Consider the following 19,420-nt stretch of genomic DNA (forward strand, 5'->3'; position numbering starts at 1 on the left):
TGCATGAAAAGAGACATGGAAGAGCTCTCTGATCACATAGCCCAGGCCGGTATGACCCTGACCCTGAGTAGCATTCTGCCCTCACCAAGAATGATACCACGGTATAAAGAAAAAATTCTCAATTTCAACAATTGGCTAAGTTTCTGGTGTCATTCAAAGGGGATCCAGTGTCTGTCCACCTGGGATGACATGCTCGACAAGCCACGTTGCTTTGCTAAAGATGGCTTGCACCTGTCACCCTTAGGCTTTCGAATACTGGCCAAGGCTCTTGCCACCCCCATAGTGCCTTTTTAGGCAAGGCTCAAAAGACAAAACTACCACCGTAAATAGCACAAGCACCAAAAAACTGAGGGTAGTGCTACTCAGTGCCAGAAGTCTGAACCTCAAAATGCACGCACTCGAGGCACTCCTCAGTATGGAGAAAATCGATATATGTGCAGTAACAGAAACCTGGTTTAAGGCTCCAGAGAGCACCCTAGCACTACCAGGCTACAACTCACACCATACATTTCAGCCACAGAACCCAAACCGAAATACAAAAGGCAGAGGCGTATCCATATTCATCAAGGATACCCACACCTTCAGGTTAGTGGCACAGCACGATGCTTCAGAGATCATCCGCGTGCAACTAACAATGGGCAAAACTGCAATTCAAATTGTAGCTTGCTACAGATCACCCACCATGTCCCAGGACCCCCATTCCATGTTCCTAGAAACACTGGGAAACATAAATGCCCTACCAAACACCCTAATATTGGGTGATTTCAATTATCCAAACATTAACTGGGAGAACTACTCAAGTACTAACTCCCTTGCCCAACATTTCCTAGAATTTATAAACTCAAATGCCCTGGTTCAACTGGTCAACACTCCCACCAGAGGTGACAACATATTGGACCTGGTCATCACCAACATGGGTGACCGGTGTTCTACACCAGAGGTCAACCCCTCGCTGGTTAGACCTGACCATAAACAAAGTACTTTGGATATCCACATTCTACCCCCACCCCCCGGACAAGAAAACCACTGTAAAAAAACTTTTCAAAGGCAAACTTCACGTTACTTAAGACCGAGGTGGATAGTTTCAAAGCCCCCATGCTGAAGGATAACGCTGTCCTTCTTTACTAATGCATTCTACTGGCACCTACAAGAATGTATGGATCATGCCATCCCAAGCAAAACCAAGACTCACTCCTCCAAGAAAAGGAAATCAGTCTGGTGGACTCCTGCCATAAACAAGCTATACAATCGAAGGAGGAAACTAGTACAGAAAAGAGTAAAATCCCAAAAAGGGAAGACATCCCTGATCAGTTTCAGCACAAAACTGCGATCCCTCATAAAATCATCCAAGGCGAGCGTTGAAAGAAAAATTACCAAGGACTCCAAAGATAATCACAAGGCATTCTTTAGCTATGTCAAGAATCTAAGTGTCAATGATCAGATCTGCTCGGAGTTAATGCAGAATGGCACAAAATACACTGAACCGACCAATATCGCTAACATCCTGGCAGACAGGTTCAGTTCAAACTTCACCCCCCTCTCACCCCCAAGAGGGCCCATAACCATACCAGAAGAATGCAGAGTCCCTGAAATCACAGACACTCAGGTTAAAACAGCCCTCTCCAAAGCCAAAAACACAGCATCAATGGGACCGGACGGTGTCCCAGGCTGCATCCTGCACGAGCTCAAAGACGAACTAACCCCTCACCTAAACACACTGTTCAAACTCAGCCTCTCCACAGGCTATGTACCCATAGAGTGGCGCACAGCAGTGGTTATTCCGCTCCACAAAGGTGGAGCCACAACAGACTCCGGGAACTATTGTCCTATAAGCCTGACTAGCTTGGTCTGCAAGGCTATGGTGCGCATCATCATGGAACTCATTAAAAGAGACATTGGGAACCTCCAAACACTGGACCTTACCCAGTTCGGCTTTGTTAAGGGCAGATTATGCCTCCTAAACCTGGTGGACTTCTTTGAGACAGTTACCAAGGCTATAGATGAGGGAAACGTGGTACACACAGCCTACCTAGACCTTGCAAAGGCCTTCAACACCATTCCCCATTCTGGTATTATAGACAAGCTCACCAGTCTGAACATAATCCCTACATCACAAGATGGGTTGCCAACTGGCTCATGGACAGAACCCACATGGTGAGAGTTGTGAGAGTTAGGTCCGACTCTAAATTGGTTACAAGTGGAGTTCCCCAGGGCTAAGTTCTAGGACCCCTCCTGTTCAGCATATACTTCTCAGATGTACAGGCAAGCACAGGAGGACTATGACTGACCAAGTTCGCAGACGACTGCAAACTAGGGTCTATAATTGTCTCTCCAGCTGACACAGACATCCTCCAAAAGGGTCTCACTGAGACGGATACCTGGTGTCAAAATCATGGCCTCAAGCTAAATGCCAAAAAGTGCATAGTCATCCCCTTTGGAAAAAACAAAGTACCCACAAACTACCACATAGGTGGTAGTCCCCTAAATACGGAAGACGTAATAAGGGATCTGGGGAACCAAGTAGATAGTAATCTCACCTTTGATAATCACATTGACAAAGTGGTTAGAAAATCCTTCTACATGGCCCACCTAATCACAAAAGGGTTTGCATCCAGATCTAAAGAGGTCATTGTTCCCCTCTACTCATCACTCATCAGACCCATCATAGAGTACAATGTCCCATTTAGGATGTACCTTACAAGACACCTACAACAGCTGGAAAGACCACATAAGTACCTCACCAAGAGGATCACTGGCCTCAAACAGATGCCCTATGCAACTCGACTGAAGAAATTACAGCTGTACTTGATTGCATACTGCCTACTCAGAGGTGATCTCTGCCTGACATCCAAGGCCATGTCCAACCCAGAATTGATGGACATGCTCCACCTAAAGAAAACCTTATCCCTGTGAGCCACATGCTCTAGGGATCTAAACCTCACCACAACAATAAATAGGATGTGCTGGAGGGATAGATTCCTGTCCCAGAGACTTCCCATGCTTTGGAACAAGATCCCAATCTACATTAGACAGAGCTCCTCGCTAACACTCTTCAAAAGAAATCTTGACGAGTGGATGGGAAACAGAAAGTTTACCTCGAGGATCATTTCAGTGGCTCTGCTGGACAGAGGCACAGGGAACTAATCTAAGGGGACGGCAAAAGCCAACACATTCTGGCTAGGCTTATAAATGCCTTCGGGCAGATAGCCTAGTACTTACTTATGAACCTATGAACCTATGTATCACATATTCTATACTTTACTGATATGATGCTTTTTTCTACATCCTGTGTGCTACAGTGACTCTTTTGTACCCTGCAAGAAAAGGAATTTGCAGCAGCCACTGAAAAAGGGTGTCAGAGCTAAAATTTGAGTCAAAATCATGGACAAAAATCCTTATTTGCTTGTATGTGTATTTACAGTTCTGTGCTTCCTATTCTGTTCATGTAACTTGATATTCGTCAGTCAGCTGATTTGTAATAATTGTCTGAAGTTCAGTGTTTAGTTTCCTCATAATTTGAAGAAGTTTGTTTTGATGAAAGCACTACAATACATATTTATTATTATTAGTAGTAGTAGTAGTAGTATTTGTTGCAATACAGTTACTTTTCCTAATATATTAATACAGTTCTTATTTTAATTTTATTTCTTGTATTTGTGGAATTTATTGAGTTGTTCTTGTGATATATTGTTTATTGATTGTTTGTGATTACCTGATTCTTTTTTAATTGTTCTATGGAGTTTTTCTCCCTGGGACTTCCCAGAAAAGGGGCTGCTACAAAGCCACCCTCTCCATCTTTATTACCATGTGCAAACCCCTAACCTGATCTCCAACCATACACCTTACCCTAGAAAAACCCTTTCTGTAAACACTACCACTGTTTAAACATGTGTCTGAATTTAATGGTAGGGTTTGGATTCAGAGATTGCAAATAGAAACTGCTTCCTTTTGCAATCTTTTGTATTTGCAGTGTTTTAGGTTTTCAGTAATATGATGGTTTGAAATTCTGGCATTCATCATATGCGTTTTTATGTTTCAATACTTTTACATTTCTATTAATTATAATACAATTATATATATATATATATATATATATATATATATATATATATATATATATATATATATATATATGTGTGTGTGTGTGTCTGTGTGTGTGAGGCTATGTATATGTACGTAGATATATATATCTATATATATATATATATATATATATATATATATATATATATATATATATATAAATACACACACATATGTGTGTGTGTGTGTGTGTGTGTATATGTATATATAAGTGTATGTGTGTGTGTAGCTATATATGTATTTTATTTGGGTCTACTTCATTTGCCCGAACTTCCAATTGCCCGACACCCATTTGCCCGACCCCATTTCACCGACACTTCATTTCACCGACACTTCATTTGACCGACAAGTATTATTAGCATGAAAATGGGCTATGCCCTCTTCCCCACTGTAGTGTGACCCTGGAGTTAGTATATATATAGTTAGGGGGTGTGGGGGGCACAGCCCCCCACAATGGGGGTGTGGGGGTCGAAGCCCCCCACTTACTTTTGTTTTACTAAGCAATATGAAAGCAAGACTAAACAATATTATATGAAATTAAGTGGAGGGCTTCACCCCCCCACCCCCCATTGTGGGGCGATGTGCCCCCCATGCCCCCCCTAACTATATATTCTAACTCCAGGGTCGCACTACAGTGGGGAAGGGGGCATACACCATTTTCACGCCAATAATACTTGTCAGTCAAATGAAGTGTCGGTCAAATGAAGTGTCGGTCAAATGAAATTTCGGTCATTTGGTATCGGGCAAATGGGTGTCGGGCAAATGGAAGTTCGGACAAATGAAGTAGACCCATTTTATTTATATACATATATATGTATACACACATACCCACCTCTACATATATTGAAATATATATATATATATATATATATATATATATACAGAGAGAGAGATAGAGCTGGGTATGTGTGTATGTACTACTTCTAGGAGACATTATTTGATCAAAAGAATTGCGATACTCTCAGCAGGTTATTTAGAGTAATACTTTATCTTGGGCTAAGTGGTTAAGGTTCAAAACTTGCAAAGCTAGTTTAATATATCTTTGGGAAAGAAAACAGCAGTTTATAAGCTCTTATTAGAAAATAGGTGGAAAAATCGGTAAGGGCCGTATCTGTCTAGGGAAAATGGGATAGGGTGTGGGATTCCAATTATTATTTAAAAACAATGGCATAAATACTACGATCAACATCTGAGGATTATTTGTAGGTGGTACATTATCCCTAGAATACAACAGTGAACATGTTTTCTACATAATGATAGTTGTTGGAGGTGTGGTCAGGAGGGAGCAGATGTTATTCATATGTTTTGGGATTGCTCCAAAGTCCATCATTACTGGGATTTCTTAATTGTGTGGGCTAACAGGATTAACAAGAAATCTTGATTGGCAGTTTAGCTTTTTGGCATCTTTCTGACAGGGCTTTATATTAGTCACTCGAAGTTGAAAGCAGGATGGATATTTGCCAGTTTAGTCAAGTTGATGTGTGCTAAATGCTGGGAAAGCAAATGTACATTTCTGCTCATCTGATTTATTGATTTACTAAAACAACAGCTAGAGAAAATTGTGTATGTTTTTAAGAACATGGACTCTACTACTGATATTCCATTCTCTTCTAAGGCAGTTGTCATCATCATCATCTTTCAGCTTTTCCCGTTAGGGGTCGCCACAGCGGATCATCTCTTTCCATTTCTTCCTATCCTCTGCATCTTGCTCTCACACCAACCACCTGCATGTCCTCTCTCACCACATCCAGAAACCTTATCTTAGGCCTTCCTCTTTTCCTCTTACCTGCCAGCTCCATCCTTAGCATCTTTTTCCCAATATACCCATCATCCCTCCTCAGCACATGTCCAAACCAACGCAATCTCGTCTCTCTTGCTTTGTCTCCAAACTGTCCAACATGAGCTGACCCTCTAATATACTGATCCTAATCCTATCTATCCTAGTCACACCGAGTGCAAATCTTAACATCTTTAACTCTGCCACATCCAGCTCTGACTCCTGCCTTTTTGTCAATGTCACTGTCTCCAACCCATATAACATAGCTGGTCTCACTGCCCTCTTGTAGACCTTCCCTTTCACTCTTACTGGTACCAGTCTGTCACAAATCACTCCTGACACTCTTCTCCACCCATTCCACTCTGCCTGTACTCTCTTCTTCACCTCTCTTCCACATTCACCATTACTCTGAACTGTTGATCCCAAGTACTTAAACTCATCCACCTTTACCAACTCTACTCCCTGCATCCTCACCATTCCTCTACCCTCCCTCTCATTTACACACATATATTCTGTCTTAGCCCTGCTGACCTTCATTCCTCTGCTCTCTAGAGCATATCTCTACCTCTCCATAGTCTCCTCAACCTGATTCCTACTCTCACTACAGATCACAATGTCATCTGCAAACATCATAGTCCACGGGGCCTCCTGTCTGATCTCATCTTTCAACCTGTTAATCACCACTGCAAATAAGAAAGGACTCAGAGCTGATCCTTGATGTAATCCCACCTCCACCTTAAATGGATCTGTCACTCCCACTGCAGTCCTCACCACTGTCACACTACCATCGTACATATCCTGTACCACTCTTACATACTTCTCTGCCACTCCCGACTTCCTCATACAATACCACAACTCTTCTCTAGGCACCCTGTCATATGCTTTCTCTAAGTCTACAAAGACACAATGCAACTCCTTCTGACCTTCTCTGTATTTCTCCAATAACACTCTCAGAGCAAACATTGCTTCTGTAGTGCTCTTTCCTGGCATGAAACCATACTGCTGATCACTAATCATCACCTCCTTTCTTAACCTAGCTTCTACTACTCTTTCCCATAACTTCAAGCTGTGACTGATCAATTTTATCCCTCTAATTACTGCAGCTCTGCACATCACCCTTATTCTTAAAGATAGTTACCAAAACACTTTTTCTCCACTCCTCAGGCATCCTCTGACTTTCCAAAATTTCATTAAACAATCTAGTTAAAAATTCCACTGCCATTTCTCTTAAGCACCTCCATGCTTCCATTGGTATGTCATCTGGGCCCAACAGCCTTTCCATTTTTCATCATCTTCATAGCTGTCCTTACTTCCTCCTTGCTAATCTGTTTCACTTCCTGATTCACTATCCCCACATCATCCAACCTTCTCTCTCTCTGTCTCTTCATTCATCAGCCTCTCAAAATACTCTTTCCATCTACTCAACACACTCTCCTCTCTTGTGAGTACCTTTTCCTCATTATCCTTTATCACCCTTACTTGCTGCACATCTTACAAACATAATAGAAAGAAAAACATCCAACACTTATTTAAGAACAGAAAACATATCTACAATATTTACAATAAGTATAAACCCAGTCACCAGATTATTATGTTACAGAATTGTTGATCTTTCTATTAAGTTTGTAAGTTGAAAAACTGAAATATAGCTCACAAAGGAGACTTGAAATACCATTGTTATGCTGATGGCATGCAGTTTCAATTCTCATTCTTATAGGAATCTACAACAACTATTAACCATTTACCTAAGGACTCAGAATGCAACCATGCTTGAAATATCAATAAATAACTGGCTTAAAATCACATCTCCAAGATGGTAGACATTGTCAAAATGTCACTACTAAGGATTCTTCAGAACCACATTTGTCTCCTGCTATGATTTACCCTGGAAAAAAGATACAAAATGCACTTTCTATTTAATGTGTATGACTTGGCAGTCAATGACAGCAAGTCGATGCTAAATGAACAGACTTTAACTGTTGTCACATCCTCTTGTTTCCATCCCAGGAACGTCATCCATATCGAGCATGTTTTTTTTCATCTTTAGATGCTCCTATTGTGGTACATGTATTAGTCTCTTCCCTTTTGATTGTTGTGATGCCCCATCACAAGTATTTCTAGATACAGAGCTTGACCAGTTGCTGCTTATTCAAGACTATGTAACCTGACTACTTACTGTGGTGTCTACTTAATACCTTTTTGCCATTTTTGTGGAGATGACATTGTTTCCCATTAGCTAAGACATCATCTGTAAAGTTCTTGTTGCCCTACATAATTTGGGTTCTCCTTATTGTAGGATTTACAGACCTGCTATCTGCAGCCTGGCCCCTGGGTTACACCTTCCAGGGACTTGTAACTGACCATGCAGTGTGGATTAAATGCTCTGGGATTCAAACACTTATACAGCAGGGTCAATGCCTCTGGAAATTAACTATCTGGCTGGCTGAGAGGGTCTCAATTTTCAAGTAGTTTTCAGTATTCTTTGAAGACCTATTTATTTGACTTAGCATTTGATTAACTTTCTGCTCTGTCCATTTTTATTGCTGCTAGTAAATGAATATCATGTTTCAAATTGCTTATTTATTTGTTTGTTCTTGTGGTTTTATGGTTTTATGTCATCTTGCATCATTTTGTTGTTGCTGTTTTCTTCTGTTATTTTGTTTGCATTATTCTATCATCATTTGTCCTATTTTTACTTTGTATAGTGCTTGGGCTCAAGCACTTAAATAACACTAAAGTTGAAGCTAAAGTTGAAACCACCCTCTGAGCTATTACCTGTGTTACCACCAGAAATACAGAAGGAGAATCTAGACATCCTCCCCTCATCCCTCTTCCCAACTTCATGATGCCAGACACCCCCCATTCACTGCCCTACAGCTAAGTGCTGAGGCTTATAATGCTCTGGCCACTCCTCTACCAGCTGCTCCAATGCTTCAAACAAAATATTCCAGCTCACTGTAACAAATGATTTATGAATTCCCGAAAGAACGGTCCATGCCAACCCCTCCTGCACTACCCCTTTCCTAAGGTTTCAACAAAAGACTTCCATTACCTGCTGATGATCTCCCTTTCAGAAAACCAGCCTGTGCTGACAGAACACTACTCTCTCTAGCCTAGTAGCTGTTGCCCTATTAAATCCCTTTACAAACGAGTAAAGAGATGAGCATACAATTTGAAAATAAGTAAAGAGATGAGTGTATAGTCTGACAGATCACCCAGATCTCCTTTCAATTTTTAAGCACCACTATTGCAGTTTTCTTCATAAATTTTGCAAACCTGCTCTCCTCAACACCTCATACGCTTATTAAACTTGCAACCACCTGCAGCCCCACCATCTTAAAACAATGACCCAAATGAACACTTGTCACCTTGCCCCACCTTTCCTTCATGAGGGCATTCAGGACCTCCTCCTTGTTCTCTAGCCTGTCTCCCTTCCAACTCCTACTCCTGCAGTCCAATACTTCACACTTATTCCCTTAAAACTTCCTGTAATATTGTCAATGTTGAAGTGACACCCAGACTCCATGTGCAAAAAATGGAAAAAGGGGTTGCGGGTGGATGGATGAATGGATTCCTCCAGAACTGCCCAGTTTTGTCTTCTTTACTCACCTGTGCTCCCCAACACACATCTTTCAAAGCATTTGAATCTGGGCTTTCAGCCACCAGGCTCTCTATCTCAGCCATTAGGCTTCCTGTCTTTGGAACCTTCTCCCACAATGGTTACATGCTACACTGACACCCTCTTGATTTAGGAGGTCCTTTAAAACACAGTAAACTGACTTAGCATATGTTGGTTGATTAGATTTATTTTTACTACTACTTTTTTAATTCATATTACTAGGCTAAATTTAACAGTGATCCACTCCATAATTTACATTATCATGTTTTATAATTCAGTTGTATTATATGTTTATTTGTAATTACTTTATTAATGGTTTATCTTTCTACTTGTTTTATAAACATGCTTGTAATGGTGCTCAGTAGACAAGTACCTAAGTAACCTTGAACTTGGACATTTATCCATGCTTCCTTTCTCTGCTCCTTAAGTTGCCTCATTAGTAGCTTAACTTCAACCTTCCTTTCAGCTTGCCACCCAGCTTGTCTCTCCACCAACGTCACCCTTACTCTTTTACAGGAAAAAAATGCACGTTTAATACAGTATACCACAAATAATAATAATAAAAATAATAATAATACATGAAAACAAATACTGAGGTACATAGCTATTTTAAATGTACTTTAAAAATGTTTTGCCATATTTCATATTCCTGTTAAAGAGTTTGTTTAAGGCAACATTCTGGAGTCGAGGCAGCGACTATATAAATTCAGAAACAACAGCTCTTAAAATGACAGGTGATTTTAATTTTCAGTTAATAATCTATCTTGGCTTTATACTACATACAAGATTAAATATTGACTGCATGGTAAACAAGTAGCAGGGCCTCACCTCAAAAGAATGTTTAAAGCTGTTCCAAAGTACAAAAGTGGCTGGTTAACCTATTAGAAAAAACTAACAAACCAAGCATTGAATACACGTTTGTCTGCATAGATTCTGAACGTACTCAACTCCACAAATAATAAATGTGACTAAAATTAAAAAAATGCATAAAAAATACAAATAATATATCAAAGGTGAGCACTTTTGTCTTATTCATATAAAACTTCATCAGATGGTTAACCTATTCCAAACACACAGAAATATGTAGGAGTCATTCAGTGCTGAACAAGAACCATCCATAATCTGACTCTCTTTATGTACTTGTCAGTATAGTCCAGGACATCCAGTTATCTACTGACTGCTAATTAGACAGCAAAGCACTCTAATATTTGCTGTCCTGGTCAAGACAGCCTTACATAGACTGTGTCTTGGCCATCTGTAAGACCGTAAATCTTTATAAAATCTAGCATACCTTAGACTTTTAAAGAAAAGAATATATTCCGACTCATCAAAGAAAATTTGCAAATGTTACATATTCAATATTAATGTTATTATTAACCATATGAAATGTTTTCTGTGTGTTTCAAAAGCAAGTCCTTCACTAAAGGTGTTGCAGAGGAAAGGAAGACATTTCAGATGGTTTCCTTTGTAGTAATTTAGTAAATTTGTAGTAATTTAGGTGGCCTATATGTCTGTCTTTAAATCATTGCACTCTGTTCACACATGCTGTCCTTTAATAAATAAGACTTTCAGTCATTGTGCTCCCATACATAGTGCATTGAGTATAAATGAGAAGCATTGTGCTATAAAGTAAAGATGATACAGATATAGTATCAGAAAATGCTGGGTTACTGCACTTCCATTTTTGGACGGACATGCTCAGTTCAACAGTCATATTTGCACTGATAACTGTAAGTAAGAGTTACTACCTTACTGTGCCAAATTAAATAGACAATAAAGCAATGACTGAGGCATGCATGAAACTGTAGGCAGATATCATTATTGATAAAAAACATCTTCAGTTGTATCATTGTACGTGGCAATGAACTAGTATATCTATACATACCTCAAATTTAATTTCCTGTTATGCATTTTTAAAAATAGTTTCTAGATTTTTATACTCATGTGCAATGTGTTGTTTTGTGAAATAACGTATGTGTGCCTGAAAATCGCATGCAATATGTTGTTACATATTTTTGTTTAAAAGTATTTTGGCCATAATGTACTCTTCAGTTCTTTGTGTGGGTGTTATTTTATGGGTTGTAGCCTCTGCAAGTACATTGTAAAATTTTGACATAGTAACCCATCTCACTCCAAAGTGCAAACCCTAGAGCTGTGTACTTCTCATATATTCTTTGTCAGATGAGACTGCATTTTATTTTATTTATGTATCTATTTATTTATTTATAAAACAGGTAGGTGGACTAGTCCAAACACCCTTTTTAGCTATGACCCAGGCATAACATAAAATAGGTTACATCACATTGTTTACACAGAAGTGTTTAATGTTAGTCATGCAAAGATTATGAACTATTAATCTCAAGTTAAGTTTCTGCAGAAAGAAGGTATATTACTTAGAAGTTACTGTAATCATTAATGACAAATTCTTGGCAGCTCACATTTTGACAATAATTACATCTATCTAATAATTAATAATAACAACATTTTAATTCTAGTTAACGAAGTATACTGATGCCAGTGGGTTCAAAAGGAAAACAAAATGTCAGTAACAGTTACATATAAATATTTGTCCACGTCTCCAAACCAATTAAACTCACAAGCTGAGGAGCATGCTGAGAACTCTTCTACTGTAAAGTAATGAAACTGAAATATAGATAGTACAATCAAGGCTGAGAACTACTGATGAGTACACTTCAGCCATTTCAGCAAGCATAGTAACATCACAGTAACTTCTGTCATAAAGAATACTTGTAAGACAGTTGTATTTTTATTGCAAACAAAAGTCTGTCTTATCTGTAGGCAGGGTAACAAGCTGATCAAACTCGCTTTGTAGGAATGGGCTGCAAATAGTAAGCCAACTGGATTCACAGTCCTTAGTCTTTTTTCGGGACAGCTAAGGAGAAATGCCTGGTTAAGTTACCTGCTCAGAGTCACACAGAAGGCAATAAAAAGCTGTAAAAATCAAACCATGATTGAGTCACTGTCTACTACATAGTCTTAAACCACTGTGGCATCAAGCTATCAGGCTACTGTTTGCTTTTATTTACCTGTGTCTGTTTTTAAACAGGAATGATTCATAGACACATAACACATAAAGAGTTACAATGCTGAAATAAAACTGCAGAGAGGATTATACATTAAGGAAGCTTATCCACGTGTAACATAAATACAAATAGTTTGAAAATTTTTAACAAGGACATTTACAAAATGGAAGCAAAGTAGATGCACATGGGCTTTAAAAAGGTTTAACTGAGAATTGCGGTGTAAAGTGAAACAACATTGGTCTTGCTAACAGTAAACAAAAACAGAAATAAAAAGGAGGTTTTTTTAGAAAGAACAGAAGATATCTGGAATGAGTATTATCTGTTTAACAGGATTAAATATGAACATTTGCACCAACTGCAGAAGACTTTGCAATGCAGAAAAAAATTCACTGTCATTTTGAGTACATGTAACAGGCAAGAGAGAAAGGAAGAAAGCCGGGAAGAAGAAGAATCTCAAAGTGCTGTTGCCAAATAAGGAATGCAAAGAATGCAGACACACTAATTTGTGGAAGGCACAATGCAGAAAGAGAGAGGGAGAACGTGGCAAATTTAAGATAAATAGTGAGCTCCATACCTTCCAATTGTCCAGATTTTTACAGAATGTCAATATTTTTGCCTCAAATTTTTAGTCTGTTCTTCATAAAATTTGTGGTTTTCTGGCAAATCACTGAAGATTGAAGTCACTAGATAGTGACTTACAATTGCATTTCAGCTTCATATCCTTCAGAAAATGAGGGCTAACAGAAATCCTGTTAGTCTAGCAACTTTTTCATTTATCCTTCAGGAAGTCATCTACCCTGGTAACTACCATGCTGACAACATGCCACTAAAAGGTGACCCAGTAGTCAACCATTTGGGGGACAAACATAGACAGTAATCTAGCCTTTGACCATCACGTCTAAAGTAGTAAGACAATCATTCTTTGTTGTACAACTTATAAACAAAGGGGTGAGTCTAGGTTCAGGGAGGTCATTGTTTTCACTGTATTCAGCATTCATCAGACCTACCATTGAGTACAATGCCCCCCTTTGGTATGTACCTAACCAGGCAAATCCAACAATTGGAATGTCCACAGAGGTTCCTGACTAAAAGAATACAGGGAGTGAGTAGCATGTTCTATGCTGACCACCTCATGGTCCTTTCCCTGTATTCTGTCTCCTACAGGCTGTTCATAGAATCATAGGATCATATGAGGTTACTAGGCTATTGGCCCTGAGGCCCTTGTAAGCCTAGCCAAAAGTTTAGCCCATGTTTAGACAAGTCGGCACCCAAAGGCCCTGTCCAGCAGAGACACAGGTGGAATCCCAGGGGTGTATTTTCTGTTTCCCATCCAGTTATCTAGATTGCAATTAAAAAGGGATAATAAGGTACTCTGCTTGACATGGAGAGGGAGTCTATTCCACAGATTGGGGGAGTCTCTGGGACACACACATCTGTCCTGCCAACAAGTCCTATTGATATCACAGACCAGGTTGAGGTCACACGTATGGGTTGCTTGAGTGGAGCTTGACTTGCAGATATGCAGCAGTCCCATCAAGGTGGGGTCTGAGATTGCTTTATATGCCAAACAGAGGTCACCCCTGAGGAGTTTGTATCAAAATGAGTAGAGGGATAGGGATTTTAGCCTATCTGTGTAGGGTAGATATTTGGGGATCTGGATTCTCCTGGTGAGGAACCTCTGTGGTCTTTCCAGCTGCTGCATGTGCTTTGCGTGGTACATGCTGAAGGGGGCATTGTACTCAATAATTGGCCTTATAAGGGAAGAATGCAGGGATGTTATGACCTCTTTGTTCCTGGATGAGATACCCTTACTTATGAGGTGGGCCATGTAGAAATGTTTCCATACAACGAAAGCAACATGGTGGCCAAAAGTCAGGTTCCTATCAACCTGGGTGTCCAAATCCCTCACTACTGATTGTGTACTTAACACATTGTTATTAATGTGGTAACATGTGGGGATGTCACTACCCCCAAAGGGGATGATGATGCATTTTTTGGAATTCAGGTTGAGGTCATGTTTCTGGCACCAGTCATTTGTTTGGGTGAGACACTCTTGGAGGACATCCACATCACTTGGGGAATTGATGACTGCACCCAGCTTGCAGTCATCTGCAGACTTTGTCAGCTATAGTCCACTGGTTTTGGCCTGCACCTCAGAGAAGTATATCCTGAATAACAGAGGCCCCAAGACCATTACCTGAGGTACGCCACTCGTTACAGGTAGACTGCTTGAGGTAGCTTCCCCTATTTTGATTAGGTGGGTTCTATCAGTGACCCAGTTTGCTACCCATCTGGTTACATATGGATTGATGCCTAGTTGAGAGAGTTTATCTACTATGCCCGAGTGGGGAATAGTGTTGAAGGCTTTGGCCAGGCCAAGGTAGGTGGTGTGAGCCATTTTCCCCTCATCCATGGCTTTGGTAACTGTCTCAAAGAAGTCGACCAGATTTAACAGGCATGACTTCCCCTTGACAAAACCAAACTGTGTGGGGTAGAGTGTTTTTTGGTTGCCAATGTCCCTGTTAATGAGGCCCATGATAATCTGATCCATGGCTTTGCAAATCAGGCTAGTTAGGCTGATGGGTCTATAATTTCCGAGATTGGTGGATGCTCCACCTTTGTGTAAAGGGATGACAGTACCTCTCCTCCACTTGGCTGGGACAAAGCTGGTACTCAGGCTTTGATTGAATAGGGTGCCTAATGGTGCTGCAAGTTCATGCCTGAGTTCATGTAGGATGCAGCCAGAGATATTATTGGGTCCTATGGAGGCTGTATTTTTGCCTTTGAGAGGGCAGTGATGACCTGTTCCCTAGAGATAAGGGGTGGGGGGCAGGTACTGGGGATGTCTTGATTTACTGATGGGGGAACAGAGGGGAGAAGTTTTCGCTGAATATGTCAGCCAGTAGATTGGCTATATCTACAGCATTTGTGTATACGGTGTCCTTGACCACTAGTTCTGAACAGATCTGTGTGCTTCTTTTGAGATTTCGGACATATGTGAAGAAAGCCTTATGATTGTCTCTTGTAGATGTGGCCAATTTGGACTCGAAGTTGGCTTTAGAGGATTTCACTAGTGCTCTTATTTGCTTGTTCAGGCTAAGGAGAGATTGCTTCCAATTGGGTTCCTGCTCCTGCTTGATCCTGGACAGTATTTTTTTCCTTTTGTTATATAGTTTATTTATTGCAGATGTCCACCAGACAGGTTTACTTGTTTTGTCCTGTCAGGTATTCCTGATTCTATGCATCTATATAAATACTCGTATAGTACTTTGGTGTAGATTTGGACATTGGTGCCAGTTCCTACCATGGGTGAGGGGGCTGTGAAGCTGTTTATACCATCCCTTTAAGAGGTTGTAATCAGCTTTGGAGAAGTTTTTTTGTTTGATCCTAGCTAGACTGGATGGTGACTTCAAAAGTGACTGCTTTATGGTCAGATCTTACCAGGGAGGATGATACTGTAGATGTACTGCAGTGGCTACTCATGTTGGTTAATATGAAGTCTAAGATATCACCTCTTGTGGAGGTAAAAACTAGCTGTTCCCAAGGAATTTCCATTGATAAAATTGAGGAATCTCTGGGCATTTGTGTTCTGACATGAATAGTTTTTTCCAGTCTATGGTTGGATAATTAAAGTCACCCAGGATCAGTGTAAAAGGGTTGAATCTTGATAGATTTGAAGAGGTCCAGATAGGTGGAGTGGGCATCTTGAGTCAAATTTGGGGGCCTATAGGTAGCTATAATTTGAATAGGAGTCTTGTCAATGGTTAACTGCAGATAGGTGTCTCCTGTGCATCATACTGTTTGACCAGCCTGAAGGTGTGTGTGTCTTTAATATATATTGAAACTCCACCTCCTTTGGCTTTGCTGTCCACAGTTTGGGGTCTGAATGTGTGCTAGGATGAGTAACCAGGTAAGGCTGGGTTGCTGTCCGGAGCTTTGAACCAGGTTTCTGTGACTACACAAATGTCAGCATGTTCCAGGGTTAGGAATGCTTGCAATGAGTGCAGTTTCATGTTTAGACTCCTAGCGTTTAGCAGCATGACCTTTAATTTGCATTTTTATGTTGGTAGTATTGACCTCATGACTTTGCCTAAAAAAGGCACTATGGGGGAGGCAAAGGCCTTTGCCAGAATCCTGAAGCCCAAGTGAGACAGATTCAGGCCATCTCTAGCAAAGAATTGTGGTCTGTCGATCATATCTTCCCAGGCTGTCAGGTGTTGGATCCCCCTGGAATGAAACCAGAAACTAAGCCAATTGTTAAAGTCAGTCATTTTCTGTTTGTATTGAGGCATTATTTTGGGTGACGGTAGAATGCTGCTTCAGGCTAGGGACATACCTGCCAGGGACACATATTCAGCGAGCTCAATCATGTTTCTCTTCATATAGTCCAGAGAGGTACGCCTCAAGTCGTTCACACCAACATGGACTATGACAGAGTCATAACAGTATCTGTTGAGATAGTTGAGTGTGTGTGTGATATGGTGGATTCTGGCACCTGACAAACAACTAGCCGTGACTTTCTCCTTATCCAGCCTGGTGAGAGGCACATCTGTGTGTCTCACAATGGAGTCTCCTATGACTAATATGTTGGGCTTATGATTAGGCCTTAGTGGTTGTGAGACACTGGTGTGTGGACTATGCATGGTATGAGGTGTGGAGGATTGTGGAGTTCTCATGTGTTTTTGCCTCTGAGGTCTCCTTTGTTTGGATTTGTTTTTGCTGAGGATCTCCACATATATGGGTGTGTGTTGTGTAGTTGTGGGTGGTGTTTGAGGTGTAGTGATTGTGTTGACAACCTTCTCAGTTGCAGATGTACTGTCTTGTGAGGGAGAGAGCATAAACTCTAGCTTCTTCATGTAATTGCATCTCTCACAAATTGTGTTTCTAGGAAGTAGTAGTAAATGGTTGTCCGTGTACATGAGGCAGTTGCTATACTGTCTCGATGCCCATATCGACCAGGCTGGCAGGAGAAATCGTAGGAAACTGTTCGTCCATATTTGTCAGAATCAGAGGAAGAGAAGCCAGGGAGAGCTAAGGGGTAGGCCTAAAGCCCAAGTGCTTAAACCAAAACTAAGAGGCTTAGAATAACGCTTAAAATATAAACAAGCTAAAAACAGCAATATAAATGCAGCAGAGAAGATGCAATTGAACACTTTAGAGAACAAGTAGCAGAAAAACCAAGATGAAGTAATAGAGTTGGAGGAGCAAACACAAATACTGTAAAAGCAGCAAGCAGCTGAATAAAAGTTTTTTTAAGTAAAGTGGAAAGTGAGAAAGTAGGAAGATAATTCAAGGTTAAGAAACTTAGGGGTTGGCCTTCTCAGATGTTCTCTTAGTATTAGGTAGAATGAGCTAATGACACTAGACTGGGAGGAGTGTCCAAGATCAAATTTACAGTAGGGGCGGGCAACTGCAAAGCCACTAAGTATAAGAACAAGACAACAAAAGGGAGGGTGGGTCAGTGGAAAACTATGCTACAGCTACTAGCTACACTATTTTAGGCAGAAAATGCTACAGAAATGTTTATCACAGCAGTGAGCGACTAAATGACGGTTTTAAAAAGGTGAGGGGAGATCTATGCCTGCATAAAAGGTATTGTCAGACCCCACCCTCCTGCATATCCACAAAATAAACAGCACCAGAATTACCAGTTCATAAAACTTAAATCTCACTTGTGTTATAAATATTACCTGCTGAAGAGACAAGTATGCATCCTAGAAATCACTTCTTCTCTGGAACAGGTACCCCCATCCATGTGAAGCAGAGTTCCTCCCTAACCCAATTCAAGTGTAACTTGGACAATTGGATGGGGAACAGGAAATTTGTCCCTGGTTTGTCACTGCTATCTCTAATGGACACAGGCAGCCTGTAAATGTTTTTCTCCCTGGCCCCTGCTTGCAAATGTTTCATCTCCCAAGCCCCTGCTTGCACTTGTCAGTAGTACCAAAACTTTGTCAGAGATCTAGGATGCATGGTTAGGCTTATAATGGACCCTGTGGTCATTACCCTAGTACACATCTATGAACCTATATTTAAAGTCTGTCCCTATTTTTAAGCCTTTGTTTCCCCCATTATTGTAGGCCTTGCCCAGATTTTTTTTTTTTTTGCACTAAGAGGTTGAGAGGTATGGTGGGTACCCTGAATTATAATATACTATTAGTTTTTTTTGTGGGGGTGGTGGTGAGAGTATATGACTGGCAAAGAAGAGAACAAAGTAAAGCAGTCTGACATAAAATAGTAACTAGATCTTATAGTTTAAGACTGTTATATCTGATGGAAAAAAGATGAAGAACTGAACGGCAGATGAATAACATCTTGTGAGAATAAAATGATGAGATTATAATATTTATGAGGACAGAAACTACAGAGGTAGAATAAGAGACCCAACAACCTAAAGTATAGAATTACAAAAGTCAATGTATTTAAAGAGTGACTTTGCCAGTGATATGGATATGGGTCTGTACATGTAGCTGTAGCTGAAGGTGACTAATGTCTGTCTAAGAAATCAACCTTTTCTGTCTATGCTAAGTTACTGCCCGGCTCTGAAAGTTAAACTTCCTCTTAAAGAGACTAAAAGTATACTCGAAAAGCAGTCATAGGTTCATAGGTTCATAGGTTTATACTAGGCTATCTGCCCTAAGGCATTTATAAGCCTAGTCCAGAGTTTTTGTGGCTTACGCCACCCCTTATGTTAAAAAATACTGTGCCCATTAGTTTGTTGTGCCTCTGTCCAGCAGTGACACAGAGATGATTCCTGGGGTAAACCTACGATCTCCCATCCACCGGTCAAGATTTCTCTTGAACAGAGCCAGCGAGGTGCTCTGCCTCACATGGACCGGGATTTTATTCCACAACATAGGGAGTCTCTGGGTGACAAATCTATCCCTCCAGCATGTC

At 40.4% G+C, this 19,420-nt stretch overlaps 1 protein-coding gene across 3 annotated transcripts in view; it reads right to left on the reverse strand.

Annotated features, from left to right (window-relative positions):
- Positions 1-19,420, reverse strand: part of DPYS (dihydropyrimidinase) — a 779,854-nt gene that overhangs the window by 430,996 nt on the left and 329,438 nt on the right. The gene's annotated exons all lie outside the window — the stretch shown is intronic.

Source organism: Protopterus annectens, chromosome 3.part0 (assembly GCF_019279795.1).
Source record: "Protopterus annectens isolate FY-2018-M chromosome 3.part0, PAN1.0, whole genome shotgun sequence".
NCBI classification, from domain to species: domain Eukaryota; kingdom Metazoa; phylum Chordata; order Ceratodontiformes; family Protopteridae; genus Protopterus; species Protopterus annectens.